The sequence below is a fragment of the Protopterus annectens genome, chromosome 2.part1 (genome assembly GCF_019279795.1).
Source record: "Protopterus annectens isolate FY-2018-M chromosome 2.part1, PAN1.0, whole genome shotgun sequence".
NCBI lineage: Eukaryota > Metazoa > Chordata > Ceratodontiformes > Protopteridae > Protopterus > Protopterus annectens.
This window is the reverse complement of record NC_056729.1, coordinates 548350705-548365171: the sequence shown is the minus strand read 5'-3', so window position 1 is coordinate 548365171 and position 14467 is coordinate 548350705.

Below are 14467 nucleotides of genomic sequence, written 5' to 3'. Positions count from 1 at the left end.
GCTGCTTAGGATGGGAAAGCAGGGGGACTGGCCACCCTGGGAAGCCAAGTCACCATTCAGACTGAGCGGTCTAAACTGGGTCATTTCTGTGTCTCAAAGCCAATGCTTGGGATTCTGGGACAGAGACTTAAAAACTGGGACTGTCCTGGAAAAACTGGGACCATTCGTCACCATACATATATCTATAGCCATCTACCTATCTATGTATGTATGTATGTATGTATGTATCTGTTTGTGTGTGCATGTAAAAATAAAGAAGAAAAGGAGAGAGACATAAATATATTTACATATATATCGAGGAGCGGGATATATATATATATATATATATATATATATATATATATATATATATATATATATCCAAAAAAAATATCCAGCACTCAAAATATGAATCTTTAAGGGTATTATTAAGCCAAAGGTAACATGTCTTGATTAGTGAAAGTGGTATGTGTGTGGCCTAATAACACTGTAAACACTGTAGAAGAATCATTTTTTGAGTACTGGATATTTTTTGTTTGAATTTACATATTTTATCCATGCACCAGGTTTGGAAGCATTTGCACATTTGCACTGTTTGTATTTCTCTCTGTCTCTGCCTCTCTCTCTCACTGTGTGTGTATGTATACGTATGTATATATATATATATATATATATATATATATATATATATATATATATATATAGTTTCACTTTATAATCTCGAAAATACTGAAATATCGAATTTCAGTATCTTGAGACTATAAAAACTAATTTTCACAATGCCGAAACCCCAAAACCACGAAATTCAAAATCGTGAACGTAAACACACCATACACCACACAACACATACACCATCCTTCCCACACTACAACAAACAAACAAACAAACAAAACACACCCAAACACAAAAACACAAATAAACAAACCTACCCTACATATAAGTAGGGAAGCAAGCCTCCCTGCACCCCCGCTACTAATATATACTAACTCTGAGGTCGCATCAAACAGAAAAAGACAGTAAACTCACCACTACACACTCTACAGTCCTCTCGCACACACATCACATATATACAAACACCACCACTTTCAACACTTAAACACTCATATTTTTACCTACGTAACCTAACCCACACCTAAAACTTCCAAACACACTCACATGCACTCAAATACCTACCCAAAACCCTTAAAAAATATTCACTTACCTTAATCTCCAGCCAAATCCACACACCAAACTATACATCAGACACACAGTACATCCCACATCATGTAGCAGAACACCATAACCGTGAATTCAAAATTTCCGGATTCGCGGTTACGCAGTTTCACTATTTTAAAAATTCAACTTTATGGTCTCGAAATACTGAAATTCGATATTTCATTATTTTGAGATTATAAAGTGAAACCATATATAGATATAGATATAGAGATACACATACATCACCAGAAAATTGCATAGGATTGCAAAAACATCCAGTTCAGTGCTGGGAGAAAAATTAAGACAGATGACACCGAAACTCCTTCACTTGAAGACAGTAATAAACTTACTGACTGCATTTAAGAAATTAACACATTTATTAAATCAAAACCAAACTGCTTTCCTTGCAAGATACGCAACTTCCTCAGTGGATTTTAACATCTTAAAATGGGGAGTTGGAGAAGCTGTGGAAGCTGTCTATCTTGCAATGAAACAGATTGGTGTTGATTTAATAAATGTATTTTGTTCCTTTACTCAGTTAGTAAGTTTATTATTGTTGTCTTCAAAGTATTTCAGTTTTGGCCTTTCTCTCTCTCCCTCTCTGTGTATATACATATGCATATATATGTATATATATATATATATATATATATAGAGAGAGAGAGAGAGATAGATATATATACACAAATTTGGACCTAGTGGCATTCATCAAACTGACATTGCATCAGTATGGCTAATTTCAACACATGCAGGTGTACATGCTTGCTTGCATGTACCAACGTTACTACTCAGAACACACGGAGTTAAAAAACAGTGTTTGTTTGCATGGGGCATGTACCCCAGCACCTCACACCTACTGTTAATTATTTATACATTTCTGTGTGAGTGTATGTGTGTGTGTGTGTGTGTGTGTGTGTGTGTGTGTGTGTGTGTGTGTGTGTGTGTGTGTGTGTGTGTGTGTGTGTGTGTGTGTGTGTGTGTGTGTGTGTGTGTGTATATATATATATATATATATATATATATATATATATATATATAATGCATGTATATACTAACTCTGCGATTGCATAAGCCTCAGGGAAAAGGCATATTCCCAAACATTGGGGATTATCCACTCTATTACACAGCTGTTGGCCATCTACATTGCTGACCAAAGTGTGTCAACAATACAGAGGTCAATTTTACCTACACTCAACCAATAGTAGGTTAACTGTATCTATCTATGTATCTACAGATAGATATATTTATATTTGTATATATGTATATATGAATGGCGACAATGTCGAACCTGACATTGTCGAAGTACGAATCTCACTGCATCTCGACCCATGTTAAAGCCCGTTTCGAGGTTGAAGACAAGTTGTATTTAGACAATGTCGGAATTCGACATTGTCGTTTTCGCAGATGAACAATCCCATCATTCGATGGGGACCAGTTCAACCAGAGCATAGTAAACCAATATATGTATATGTATATAATAGCAGGACACTTTATGATGCCCCCAATGATTTGCTCCTTTCCTAAATGCTGGTTTGTAACTAGGCTTGATATATTGATGTAAGCCATGTGGGATGCAAAAAGAGTATAGTCATCTGAAAGAACAGAAAGCATGTTAGAGTACTGAATGTGCCTTGTCACAGTGCTCAACCTAAAGAAATTGAAAATATAGGTTCATAGGTTAGTACTAGGCTAACTGCCCTTGCAAGCCATTTTAAGCCTAGCCAATTATCCCTTGTGAGATTCAAACCCTGCACTGTGTGTTTACAAGGCAAACACCTTAACCATTAGGCCACCCTCCCAACCCTGTATGTACAGCGGTGCATGTAAAGTAATACATCCAGCCAAAAAAATTGATATGTAATTAGCATAACATTTGAATACCAGATAGCACATAACCTTTCCCACTTCCAGTAGGAATGCAGGATACTACTCAGAAACACGTTTAAAAACAGAGTGTGACAAAAATGATGGAAAAATATAAAGACGTTATCAAAAAGACAGTCGAAAATCTGTAGACTTTACTGTATTGAAAAATCCTACCACACAAGGTTATTCATTTTTGCTTCTGTAATAAGGAGATGTAAGATGTGTGTCCTCTTATTGCTGATACTAGTATGCTGATCACGTAGTGAGTATATCTTCAAAAATCATGTATAATATGGGGGGATCAGAAAACTGTGTGGAGGGATAATTCAATCCTGAAAATAGGGACATATCTCCAAAAATAGTTAAATCAGGTCTGAAAATAGGTATGTTCCTCTAAAAGAGGAACAGTTGAGAGATATGTTTCTTGCTGATTGTGTTTAATAGGACTTTCAGGTACTAAAATGCCATTCTGACAAAGTGCTTCATTAATCAACAGCTTAAATGACATTTGCTTTGAAACAAACTGTGTTTACTTTATTTCTGAATAACACAGTTCATGAAGTCGTATACTGCTTCCTGGCTATGGAACTGGGAGTTATTATAAATAAGGGAGTGTGGGAGTAATGGTTTGCACATGGAGGGTACAAAGGGTTATAATCATCCTGCAAAAATACTTGCTTCATGTTTTTTGTGCAGTTTGGTGTTTGACGTTTTTCTGAAATTTCATTGTTACAGTAGAGAGTTGATGTTGTTTTTTTTTTTAACTTGTAGCCCGGTTGTGTGTGAAAAATATTCTTTATTGTCCACTGGACTTGATGAATAGTTGAAAAGTGTATTCCCTGATTTCAGATAAAACCAAACACCCTAATAATGGGAGACTTCAAATACCCCACCATTAACTGGGAAAACTACTTGTGTACTAACTCCTTAGCTCAACGCTTTCTGGAATTCATAAACTCCAATGCCTTGGATCAACTTATCCACACCCCCACCAGGGGCAACAATATCCTAGACCTAGTCATTATCAACATGAGTGACTGGTGTTCCACGCCTGAATCAACTCCTCATTGGTCCGATCCGACCATAAGCTAATCACCCTTCATATCCACATCCTGCCCCCACCCCCCATTAAGGAAACCACAGTAAAAAGTTCTTCCAAAGCCAACTTCATGCTTCTTAAGACAGAAGTGGTGAACTTCATGACACCCATGCAGATGGACAATACAGTTACAACTGCTGAATCCTACACAAATGCACTCTAAGCATTTACACGAGTGCATGGATCGTGTTATCCCAAACAGAACCAAGACGTTATCCTCCAAAAAAAGGAAGCCAATCTGGTAGTCCCATGCCATAAACAAACTGTACAACAGAAGGAAGAAACTTTTGCAAAAGAGAGTAAAATCCCATGAGTGGAGGAGCTCCCTGGTCAGCCTCAGTAAGAAGCTGAGATCCCTTATAAGATCCTTCAATGCTAGCTATGAAAACAAAATTGCCACTAATTCCAATGACAACCACAAAGCATTCTATAGCTATGTCAAGAATCTCGATGGCAACACCCAGATCTGCTCTGAGTTACAGCACAAAGGCAAGAAAATTACAGAACCAACTGATATTGCCAACATCCTGGTAGATAGGTTCAGTGCTAACTTTACCCCCCTCTCACCCCCTAAAGGGCCCATATCTATAGAGGATGAATGCAGAGTCCCTGTAATCACAACTATGCAGGTAAAATATGCACTCTCTAAAGCCAAAAACACAGCATCCATGGGACTGGACAACATCCCAGGCTGCGTTTTACATGAACTTCAGAACGAACTGGCTCCCCATTTAAGTACCATGTTCAGTAATAGCCTCGCATCAGGCTTTGTGCCCACTGAATTGCACACAGCAACAGTTATCCCACTCCACAAAGGGGGAGCCACCGCTGATCCCAGAAACTATCGACCTATTAGCCTGACGAGCCTGGTCTGCAAGGCCATGGGACGTATCATCATGGAACTCATAAACAATGACATTGGTAACCTCCAAACTCTGGATCCCACCCAGTTTGGGATTGTGAAAGGCAGATCATGCCTCCTGAACCTGATCAACTTCTTTGAGGCAGTCACCAAAGCCATAGATGAGGGTAAGGTGGTTCCCACAGCCTATCTTGACCTCGCCAAGGCTTTCAACACCATCCCCCATTCTGGAATTATAGCTAAACTCACTAAACTAGGTATAAATTCCTACATCACAAGATGGGTTGCCAACTGGATCACTGACAGAACCCACACTGTAAAAGTCGCAGACTCCAAATCTGACCTCAAAGCAGTGACAAGTGGAGTACCACAGGGTTCCATCCTGGGACCTCTCCTGTTTGGTATCCCCTTCTCTGAAGTACAGGCTAACACAGAAGGCCTCTGGCTAATGAAGTTCGCAGATGACTGCAAACTAAGAGCCATAGTCAAGTCCCCAAATCATGTGGACATCCTACAGAAGGGCCTCGCTGAGACAGATGCCTGGTGTCAGAGCCATGGCCTCAAGTGCAATGCCAAAAAGTGCAGTGTCATCCCCTTTGGTAAAAACTCTGTACCCATGAACTACCACATAGGCAGCAATCTACTTAACACCGAATGCGTGATAAGAGACCTTGGGACCCAGGTGGACAGTAGTCTCTCCTTTGATAGTCACATCGCCACAGTAGTCAGGATGTCCTATGTAGCACACCTCATCATAAAAGGGTTCTCATCCAGGAAAAAAGAGGTCATTGTTCCCCTCTACTCGACACTCATTAGACCCTTTATAGAGTACAACGCCCCTTTTGGAATGTACCTCACAAGCCATCTGCAGCAGCTGGAAAGGCCACAGAAGGACCTCATAAAGAGGATTACTGGCCTCAAGCAAATGCCCTACACTGACCACCTCAAAAAACTCCAGCTTTACTCCATAGCATATTGCCTACTCTGAGGTGATCTCTGCCTAACATATAAAGCTATGTCAAACCCAGAGCTGTTGGACATGCTACACCTAAAGAAATCCCAATCCCTCCAAGCTACACGCTCTAGGGTCCTAAACCTTGTCACCACATAAACAGGACATGCTGGAGGGATAGATTCCTGTCCCAGTGACTTCCCATACTCTGGAACAGGCTACCCATCTATGTCAAGCAAAGTTCTTCATTAGCACTCTTCAAGAAAAATCTTGATGAGTGGATGGAAAATAGGAAATACACCTCGGGGATCACGTCTGTGTCTCTGCTCGACAATGGCACATGAAAATAACTTTCTTGCCTGGCGTAAGCCAGGGAACCTTGTTTGCTAGGCTTACGTAGGCCCTTGGGCTGATAGCCTAGTACCTACCTATGAACTTATGAACCTATGATGATCTGAATGTTGATTATCCAAATTGTCAGTTATCTGAATCCAGCCTTTCAAAGTTTTCCAGTTGGAAAAAATCATAAAGTCTTTGTATGGAAACATTATACTTATTAACTTGTGCATGTTGTTTTTTTTTTTAACTTGTAGCCCGTTTGTTTGTGAAAAATATTCTTTATTGTCCACTGGACTTGATGAATCTGTAGACTTTACTGGATTGAAACATCCTACCAGACAAGATCATTCATTTTTACTTCTGGAAAAAGGAGATGTAAGATGTGTGTCCTCTTAATTTAAATTATTGCTGATACTAGTATGCTGATCATGTAGTGAGTATATCCTCAAAAATCATGTATAATATGGGGGGGGTCATAAAATTGTGTGGAGGGGGGGTAATTCAATCCTGAAATTAGGGACATATCTCCAAAAATAGGTAAATAATCTGTAGTGGTTAATCAGGTCTGAAAATAGGTATGTTCCTCCAAAATAGGGACAGTTGAGAGGTATGTTTCTTGCTTACTGTGTTTAATGGGACTTTCAGGTACTAAAATGCCATTCTAACAAAGTGCTTTATTAATCAACAGCTTAAATGACATTTGGATTGAAACAAACTGCGTTTACTTTATTTGTGAATAACACAGGTCATGAAGTTGTATACTGCTTCCTGGCTGTGGAATTGGGAATATATATATATATATATATATATATATATATATATATATATATATATGGGTTCATGTTACACCGTCGACAACTGACTACATCGACAACCAGCCCTGTAACATGAATTTATGAAACCTGCATCGACACTTTAAATAACCGACACCGACTCCATCGACAACGCGCTACACCAACATCGCGTATTACAGCTAATGGGTATTAACATATGTGAGGTAGGGGATGTAGTTGTAATGTTAGACTGAGTGACATAAGTTTAGAAATACATCCCTTACCTCACATATGTTAAAACCCGTTAGCTGTAATACGCGATGTCAGTGTAGCGCGTTGTCGATGGTGTCGGTGTCGGTTATTTAAAGTGTCGATGCTGTGCGGTTTCGTTAAATTCATGTTACAGGGCTGGTTGTCGATGTAGTCAGTTGTCGATGGTGTAACATGAACCCATATATATATATATATATATATATATATATATATATATATATATATATATATATATATATATATATATATATATATATATATATATATATATATATATATATACATATACATGGTTTACAGTAGTTTGGTGTTTGACGTTTTTCTGAAATTTCATTGTTACAGTAGAGAGTTGATTATCTGAACATCGATTATCCAAATTGTCAGTTATCTGAATCCAGCCTTCCAAAGTTTTCCAGTTGGAAAAAATCATAAAGTTTGAGTATGCAAACACTATACTTATTAGCTTGTGCGTGTTGTTTATTTTTTAACTTGTAGCCCACTTTTGTGTGAAAAATATTCTTTATTGTTCACTGGACTTGATGAGTAGTTGAAAAGTGTATTCCCTGAGTGCAGATAAAACAAGATTTTAGAAGTTTTTTTATCCAGTTCAATGTGTATGTTTGGTTATACGAACTACCCAAGGTCCCAATTAGTTTGGATAATTGACTCTACTGTATATCTTGTTTATTTCAGTTGGTGAATGTTATTGAAATTCTGGATTTTTGTTTTACAAGTGTTTGGTGGTTTGAATGCAATACACTGTCTTTTGGCAATTTGCATATTAGCATAGCTACATGCATCCAAAATCATTTTAGGAAGGTCACTGTGAAGGTGTGAGGAGGGTCTCTTTTGTTGAAAGCAGCTTTTAAGCAGTGGTATTGAATCAGTCAACCAAGATCCTACATTCAAGAAGAGAGATACAGTGGAAGGACATTACAGCGCCCACATTTCTCATTTATTTCCATCTAGTTGATGGTAGAAAGGGACTGTATGTGTAACACATTTTTTCTATATTCTATTCAAATGACTTCATAATAAGTATGCTTTGAATGCTGATTGCCATGTGCATGCTTAAGGGGCAGGGCTTTCTCATTTGTTTACAAACCACACATTATGGAATGACATTGATGCATTACACATTACCTTATTGCTGATACTAGGGGTCCTGCCTCTAGAAAATCTTGCCTGGCATGGGATTCTCTGCCATTGCCATTGCCACTGCATGCCATGTGTGTGGTGTGTACGTGTGTGTGTGTGTGTGTCTGCGCATGCACGAGTTTGTGTGTGTGTGCGTGTCTGCCTGTGTGTTTGCTGGGGTCAGGAGTGGTCACATTTTCTGTTTGCTTATTAGTTAGATTGAAATTGCATTCATGTTACATTGTGCATATATTGCTCTTAAGCAGGCTCCCTATTAGAAGTTTGAGACCCATAATTCTAAATCCTACAACATCAAAAAAATAAAGTGTGATTGCAGAGCAAATACATCAAAAGCTGATGCTGTAATACTGTTAAAGCATTTTTGATGAGGGGGCTTTGCTTCTCTGTGCCTACAACATGAGGGGTTAAACCTTTCACATCTCTGTTGTGTATATATACTAACTCCCAGATCACTGTTCCCTTTGATGGAAGAAATATTCCAAGGTGTAATGGCCTTCTCATTTACATATTTGCTATTTAGTCGTTGTCCTCAGAATTAAATTAGAAATCAATATGTATAGTTATCTTTCCTCCCACACATATATCTCTGTCTGTCAATAGAGTACAGGGACAGTCCTGGGGTAAATTTTCTTTTTCCCATCCATGGATCTAAACTGTGCTTGAAAATGAACAGGGATGAATTTTGTTTTATGTGGATGGGGAGTCTGTTCCACAGCAGCAGTATCCCCTGCGAAATATACCTGTCCCTCCGAACAATTCAATTGTTGTTGCAGTAGAGTATTAGATCTCTAAACCAAGTATTTCTGATGCCATTTGACTTGCTGATGTGCAATAAATCCATCAGTATTGGGTCAGAGGATACCTTATATACTAGATGCAGTTCACTCTCAGCAGTCTGTAAGAAGAGAGTCTTTATGACAACTGCAACTGGGAGCAGGTAGTTCCCCAGGCCTAAATGAAGTTATGAATATTAAATGTTTTTAGTAGATAGAAAGTTGGCTATCTGACATTTTAACAAATATGCAGTATGTTCTTTTAAGTTGTGTCTTAATTAATTGTATAATTGTTAGTAGGTGTGTTTTTAACATTTATAAAGATGGTTTCATTAAGATTTTTTACATTTCTGATGAAGTCTTTTTGATGAAAGCATCAATAAAGTCTTTTTACACTAATTTGGAGGTATTCTTCTGAGTTCTTCAGTGATTTTTATAGTTGTTTGTTTTTGGTTCACTGTTAGTCCATTTTCAGTTTGACGTTTTTTTTATGGCAAGTTTCTCAGAAGATGACCTATTGGATCTTACTCTGCATTCTGTGCCAGATAGCCAGGTTCCATTCATGGAGGAGGTGGTGAAAGTTGTAAATGAACTACAGAAGTCTGTGTCTTGTTTTACAATGAGATTGAGTCGAAGTAAGATTGGTGGTGGTGAAAATAGTACAGTGAATAGCCAAAATCACAGTAAACCTGCTCCTTCAAACAAGCATTCCACAGAGCAAATTAATTCAACTTAAGAGGTACTGTATAAAGATGTTTCCACAGCTTTAAATAATTCGTGTAACTCGTTTCATTTAAATATGACTGATTGTTCTAAGTCTACAACAAATGACACTGAGGAGAAAACAAATATTTTGAACATTGTGTTAATAACAGTATAGTACCTAAAGGGTTAAGATTCTTTAAGGCTCCGAATGGAGTACACAGGGATGACCCTTTCTTTCAAGAACTTGTTATATTTTTTAACAAAGCAGGTTTGGAGTTTCTGAGGCTCTTGATTCAGTGTAATAGCAAGAGCATAGAGATATTAAAAAGTGAATTAGAGGCACTTGATAATAATTTTAAAGATATTTCTGTTGACCACGATCATCAGTCAAATAATTATATTCAAGTGCTAAACTCTGTTGAAAAATATGAGCAGTTAATAATACAGCGAAAAATGAGGAAAATAGAACGTGACCTTAAAGAATATAACCAGGGTATTTATTTATTAGACCCTGATAAAAAACAGTTACGTTCTAACATAAAGTCTTTTAAGCAGTCATAGAGTTTCGTGGTGAAAACCAAGACTGGCCCTTTAATTCAAGGTAACAAGCAGGTTACCAGCGTGATGACTGCTTCTGAATCTTTACGTCACCACCAAGGAAGTTCTAGCATGCAAGACAACAATGGAGCAGTTGGTGGAACTATTAATACTGCAAATAAAACATTTGCAAATGGCAGTTCTAATTCAAAAAACTTGAAGGGAACTACACACAAGATGCCGAAACAAACACGAGGAAGGAGTCGGTTTTGGAAGTAAACAACTTTAGTGTTTCTGCTGTTTCAGTGAGTACTGGAAGTAAAATACATAATTTAACTGACTTGACTTTGACCGAATCTCAGCTATGAGTATTACAACTGGGTTTTAATTTAATTCCCAGTAAGTGAGCTAATTTAGCTCAAACTTTGCTCGAGTTAAAACTGTATACAAGAAAACTTAATCTAATGTATATTTTGAAAGATGTGCAGGTGAATTTTTGTAATAATACAAAAAAACCCTCAGTATACAATTATATATTACATAAAACTTAAAAGTGTTTGAAACCTTTTGTGATAGAGACATTAGGTCTATTGCTAATAGTAAAGCAAATTTTTCTTTCTTTAATTTAACCAATAGTGACAGAAAAATACTGTTGGATTTTAAAGAAGAATGTAATTTACGCTTATGGAAGCTGACAAAGGGGGAGGGATGGTTATAATGTATACTCATGATTACAATGTAAACATATTTGTTACTATGGACGTAGTTTCTTTATTTACAGTTATTCCAAATTTAGATGGCATCAATAGTACGATGCAATTCTTAAAGGAGCACATGGATTACAGTCCTAGTAAAATTCAACTGTTGGGGAAACTTCTTGAATTAGTGCTTGAGCATAACATTTTTGTTTTTGGAGAACAGGTATATAAACAGTGCAATGATGTGGCTATGGGCACTTCGTGTGCCAATAGCTACGCCAATGCGGTAATGGCCATATGGGAATTTGAACATATTCTATGGGGGCCATTTAGTGAGTATATTCTGTTCTTCCGTAGGTGTGTGGATGACCTCTTTATATTATGGAATGGGGACCAGCATGTTCTTGGTGCATTCATAGATTATGTGAACACTACTATACATTATTTGAGATTTACTTTTCATCATTCACAGAAGTCAGTGGATTTTTTGGATGTATCAGTAATAAAAGATGGGGATGGAGTTATATATATACTAAATTACACAGAAAGGACTGTTATGTCAAGCATCTGTTGCATAGAGACAGTCTTCATCCATCTTATGTATTCAGAAATGTTGCCTCTAACCAGTTGTATAGGGCTTCTAGATTAAATGAAAGGGATGCTGATTTTTCAGCTGAGGTTGATACTGCCAATAGGAACTTGAGGGAGAGAGGCTATGAGGATCATATAATTCAAAGTAGTGTGGTTAATGTCTCTAATAAAAGACAAAATGAAGCCAAACCATATTTTTCATCTGGCAGTAGTGAGTATGTTAGGAGACAGAAGAGATCCAATGACACAAATTTGAGGTTTAAGGTGACATCAACTACTGATATTAGTAATTATACTGAAATCATTAAAAGACACTGGAAAGTTCTTACTACAGACAGAGAAATTTCCATATTTATAGATTTTGAACCTAGATTCTTGTTTAAGAACAATAAGTCATTGAAACGTAGGTTATGCTATCCTAAGTATACACAGCGTAATTACTGTTCACATGGTACTAGACCTTGTGGGCATTGTAATTGGTGCACATACATTGACACTAGCTCTAGTTTTGAACATCCTGATTATGGTACATCATATACTTTTAAAATAAATGCTACATGCGATACTTCACACATAGTATATCTGGCTCACTGTATGAAATGTAGAATGTTCTACATTGGTAAAACTGATCGTACTTTTAGAGAACGCATCAGGGAGCATGTTTACCATATCAACAAGGGCAATAATATTAATGCACTTGTCAAACATGTATTGAACACTGACTCCACTCACAATTTTCAATTCTTAGTAGTTGCTCTATAAAGTCTATGAGAATGTGAGACAAGGGGATATACGTAATAGAATTGAAGATCTGGAATCCACTTGGATTGTAAGGTTGAGGGGGGATGCAGGGCATGGACTAAATGAGTCTGTTCCTTTAAAACCTAAATTAAAGCTGAGACTCCTAAAGAGATAGTTTTAACAATATAATATTATAAGTAAGATATACAGCTTGTTTTATTGTTTTTATAAATATATATATTTTGTGTTTTTTAAAATGTTTATGTGTTTTTAAAAGTACTATATCTCTTTTAGTTTAAATATATGTCATGTGATTTTCAGTTTGTATAAATGGTGTGTACTTGTTAGTGCTTTTTGATACACCTGATGATGCCTATTTGGTGAAAGCGCTTGTGTTACTGTTTGTGCATTGAAGTAAAAGTTTTTAAACTGGATATAGCAGCCGTTTCTGTGTCTTTCTCTACTCATTGCCATGGAAAACATGTTAAGTAACAAAAATGAATATCAAGAGGTTAACATGTTGCAAATTGAAAGAAATAATAGATATGTTAAATATTGTTTATATGAATGTTTCATGAATGGTGAATTTTCTTTAGACTTGTATAATTATCTGTCTGTAGAAACACCAAGATTTGGTGTTTTATTTGGTATGCCTAAAATTCACAAGTATTCCTTACAACCACCATTCCAACCTATTGTTTCAGCAGCAGGCAGTGTCACAGAGGGTATTTCTTTATACTTGGATAGTTTGTTGAATCCACTTGTACAAGTGATACCATCCTATATTAAAGATTCTTGGTCTTTTTAGACCAAATTAGGATGTGTTTTAAGAGAAATAATTTCACAGAATTAGATAAAGAAGGTTTTTTTTCTGATGACAATTGATGCAGTTTCTTTGTACACATCCATTCCTTTGGCGGAAGGCATTGAATATGTCTCCAATTTTTTGTATAAATATACCAAATGGAATGATTCTAGTATAAAAACATGTATATGTTTGATAAAACTATTATTAGAGAATAATTATTTTCTATTTAACAATAAATTTTATAAACAGCTGTGAGGTGTGGCAATGGGAGCTACTGTAGCCCCAGCATATGCAGGATTAGTTATGGGATGGTGGGAGAAAGAAAATTTACCTACAGTAATATCACAATTTAAAGTTTTTTACTGTAAACGAAAAAACTTTGAAGTAAAAAAACTGACTGAAAAACCAAAGATTGCTGTCCCAAAGCCAAAACCAAGAAATGCACGGACACTAAAAATTAACGCTTTCATTCACTTTAATAACTGTGAACTTCCTCAGAAAACATTCAAACCACCCATACAAACATTTAAATACTTAATTATAAGATCACATGATTAATGATGTCACAATGACACAAATACTCTTTTTCATAAAAATAGTAATAAAAACGTATATATAAACATAATTTATATGTAATATACATTTAAAAATAGTTCTAACAAATTATTTGTTATTTAGCAAAATAATATAATATACTTGGAAGTAATTAAAATGTTTCAACTTAATTTGCAAAAAACATTTTGTATTAATAAAATCATTCAAACCTGGTGCATGATCTGCACCCAGATTAATTTGCCACAAGGATTCCTTGCATTCTAACCATGTCTTAAAATCACCAGAAAACATTTCTTGGCTAACTCTATCTATCACAGAGAATACAGTTGATGCAAGTAGCAGCATATCTTCCCAGCATTTGTCGGTTCTTTTCTCTTTATTGCTAAAAGATGTTCATAAATTTGTCTTTTGAGACTCCTGACAGTTTTTCCTATGTAATAACATGGACATGAAAGACACTGTGCAACATACACAACCACTTCACTTCTACAAGTGTAATATCCCTTAGACCAAACAATTATTTTTAATGTGACTAAATTTAACTGAGGATGTGTTACTGATATA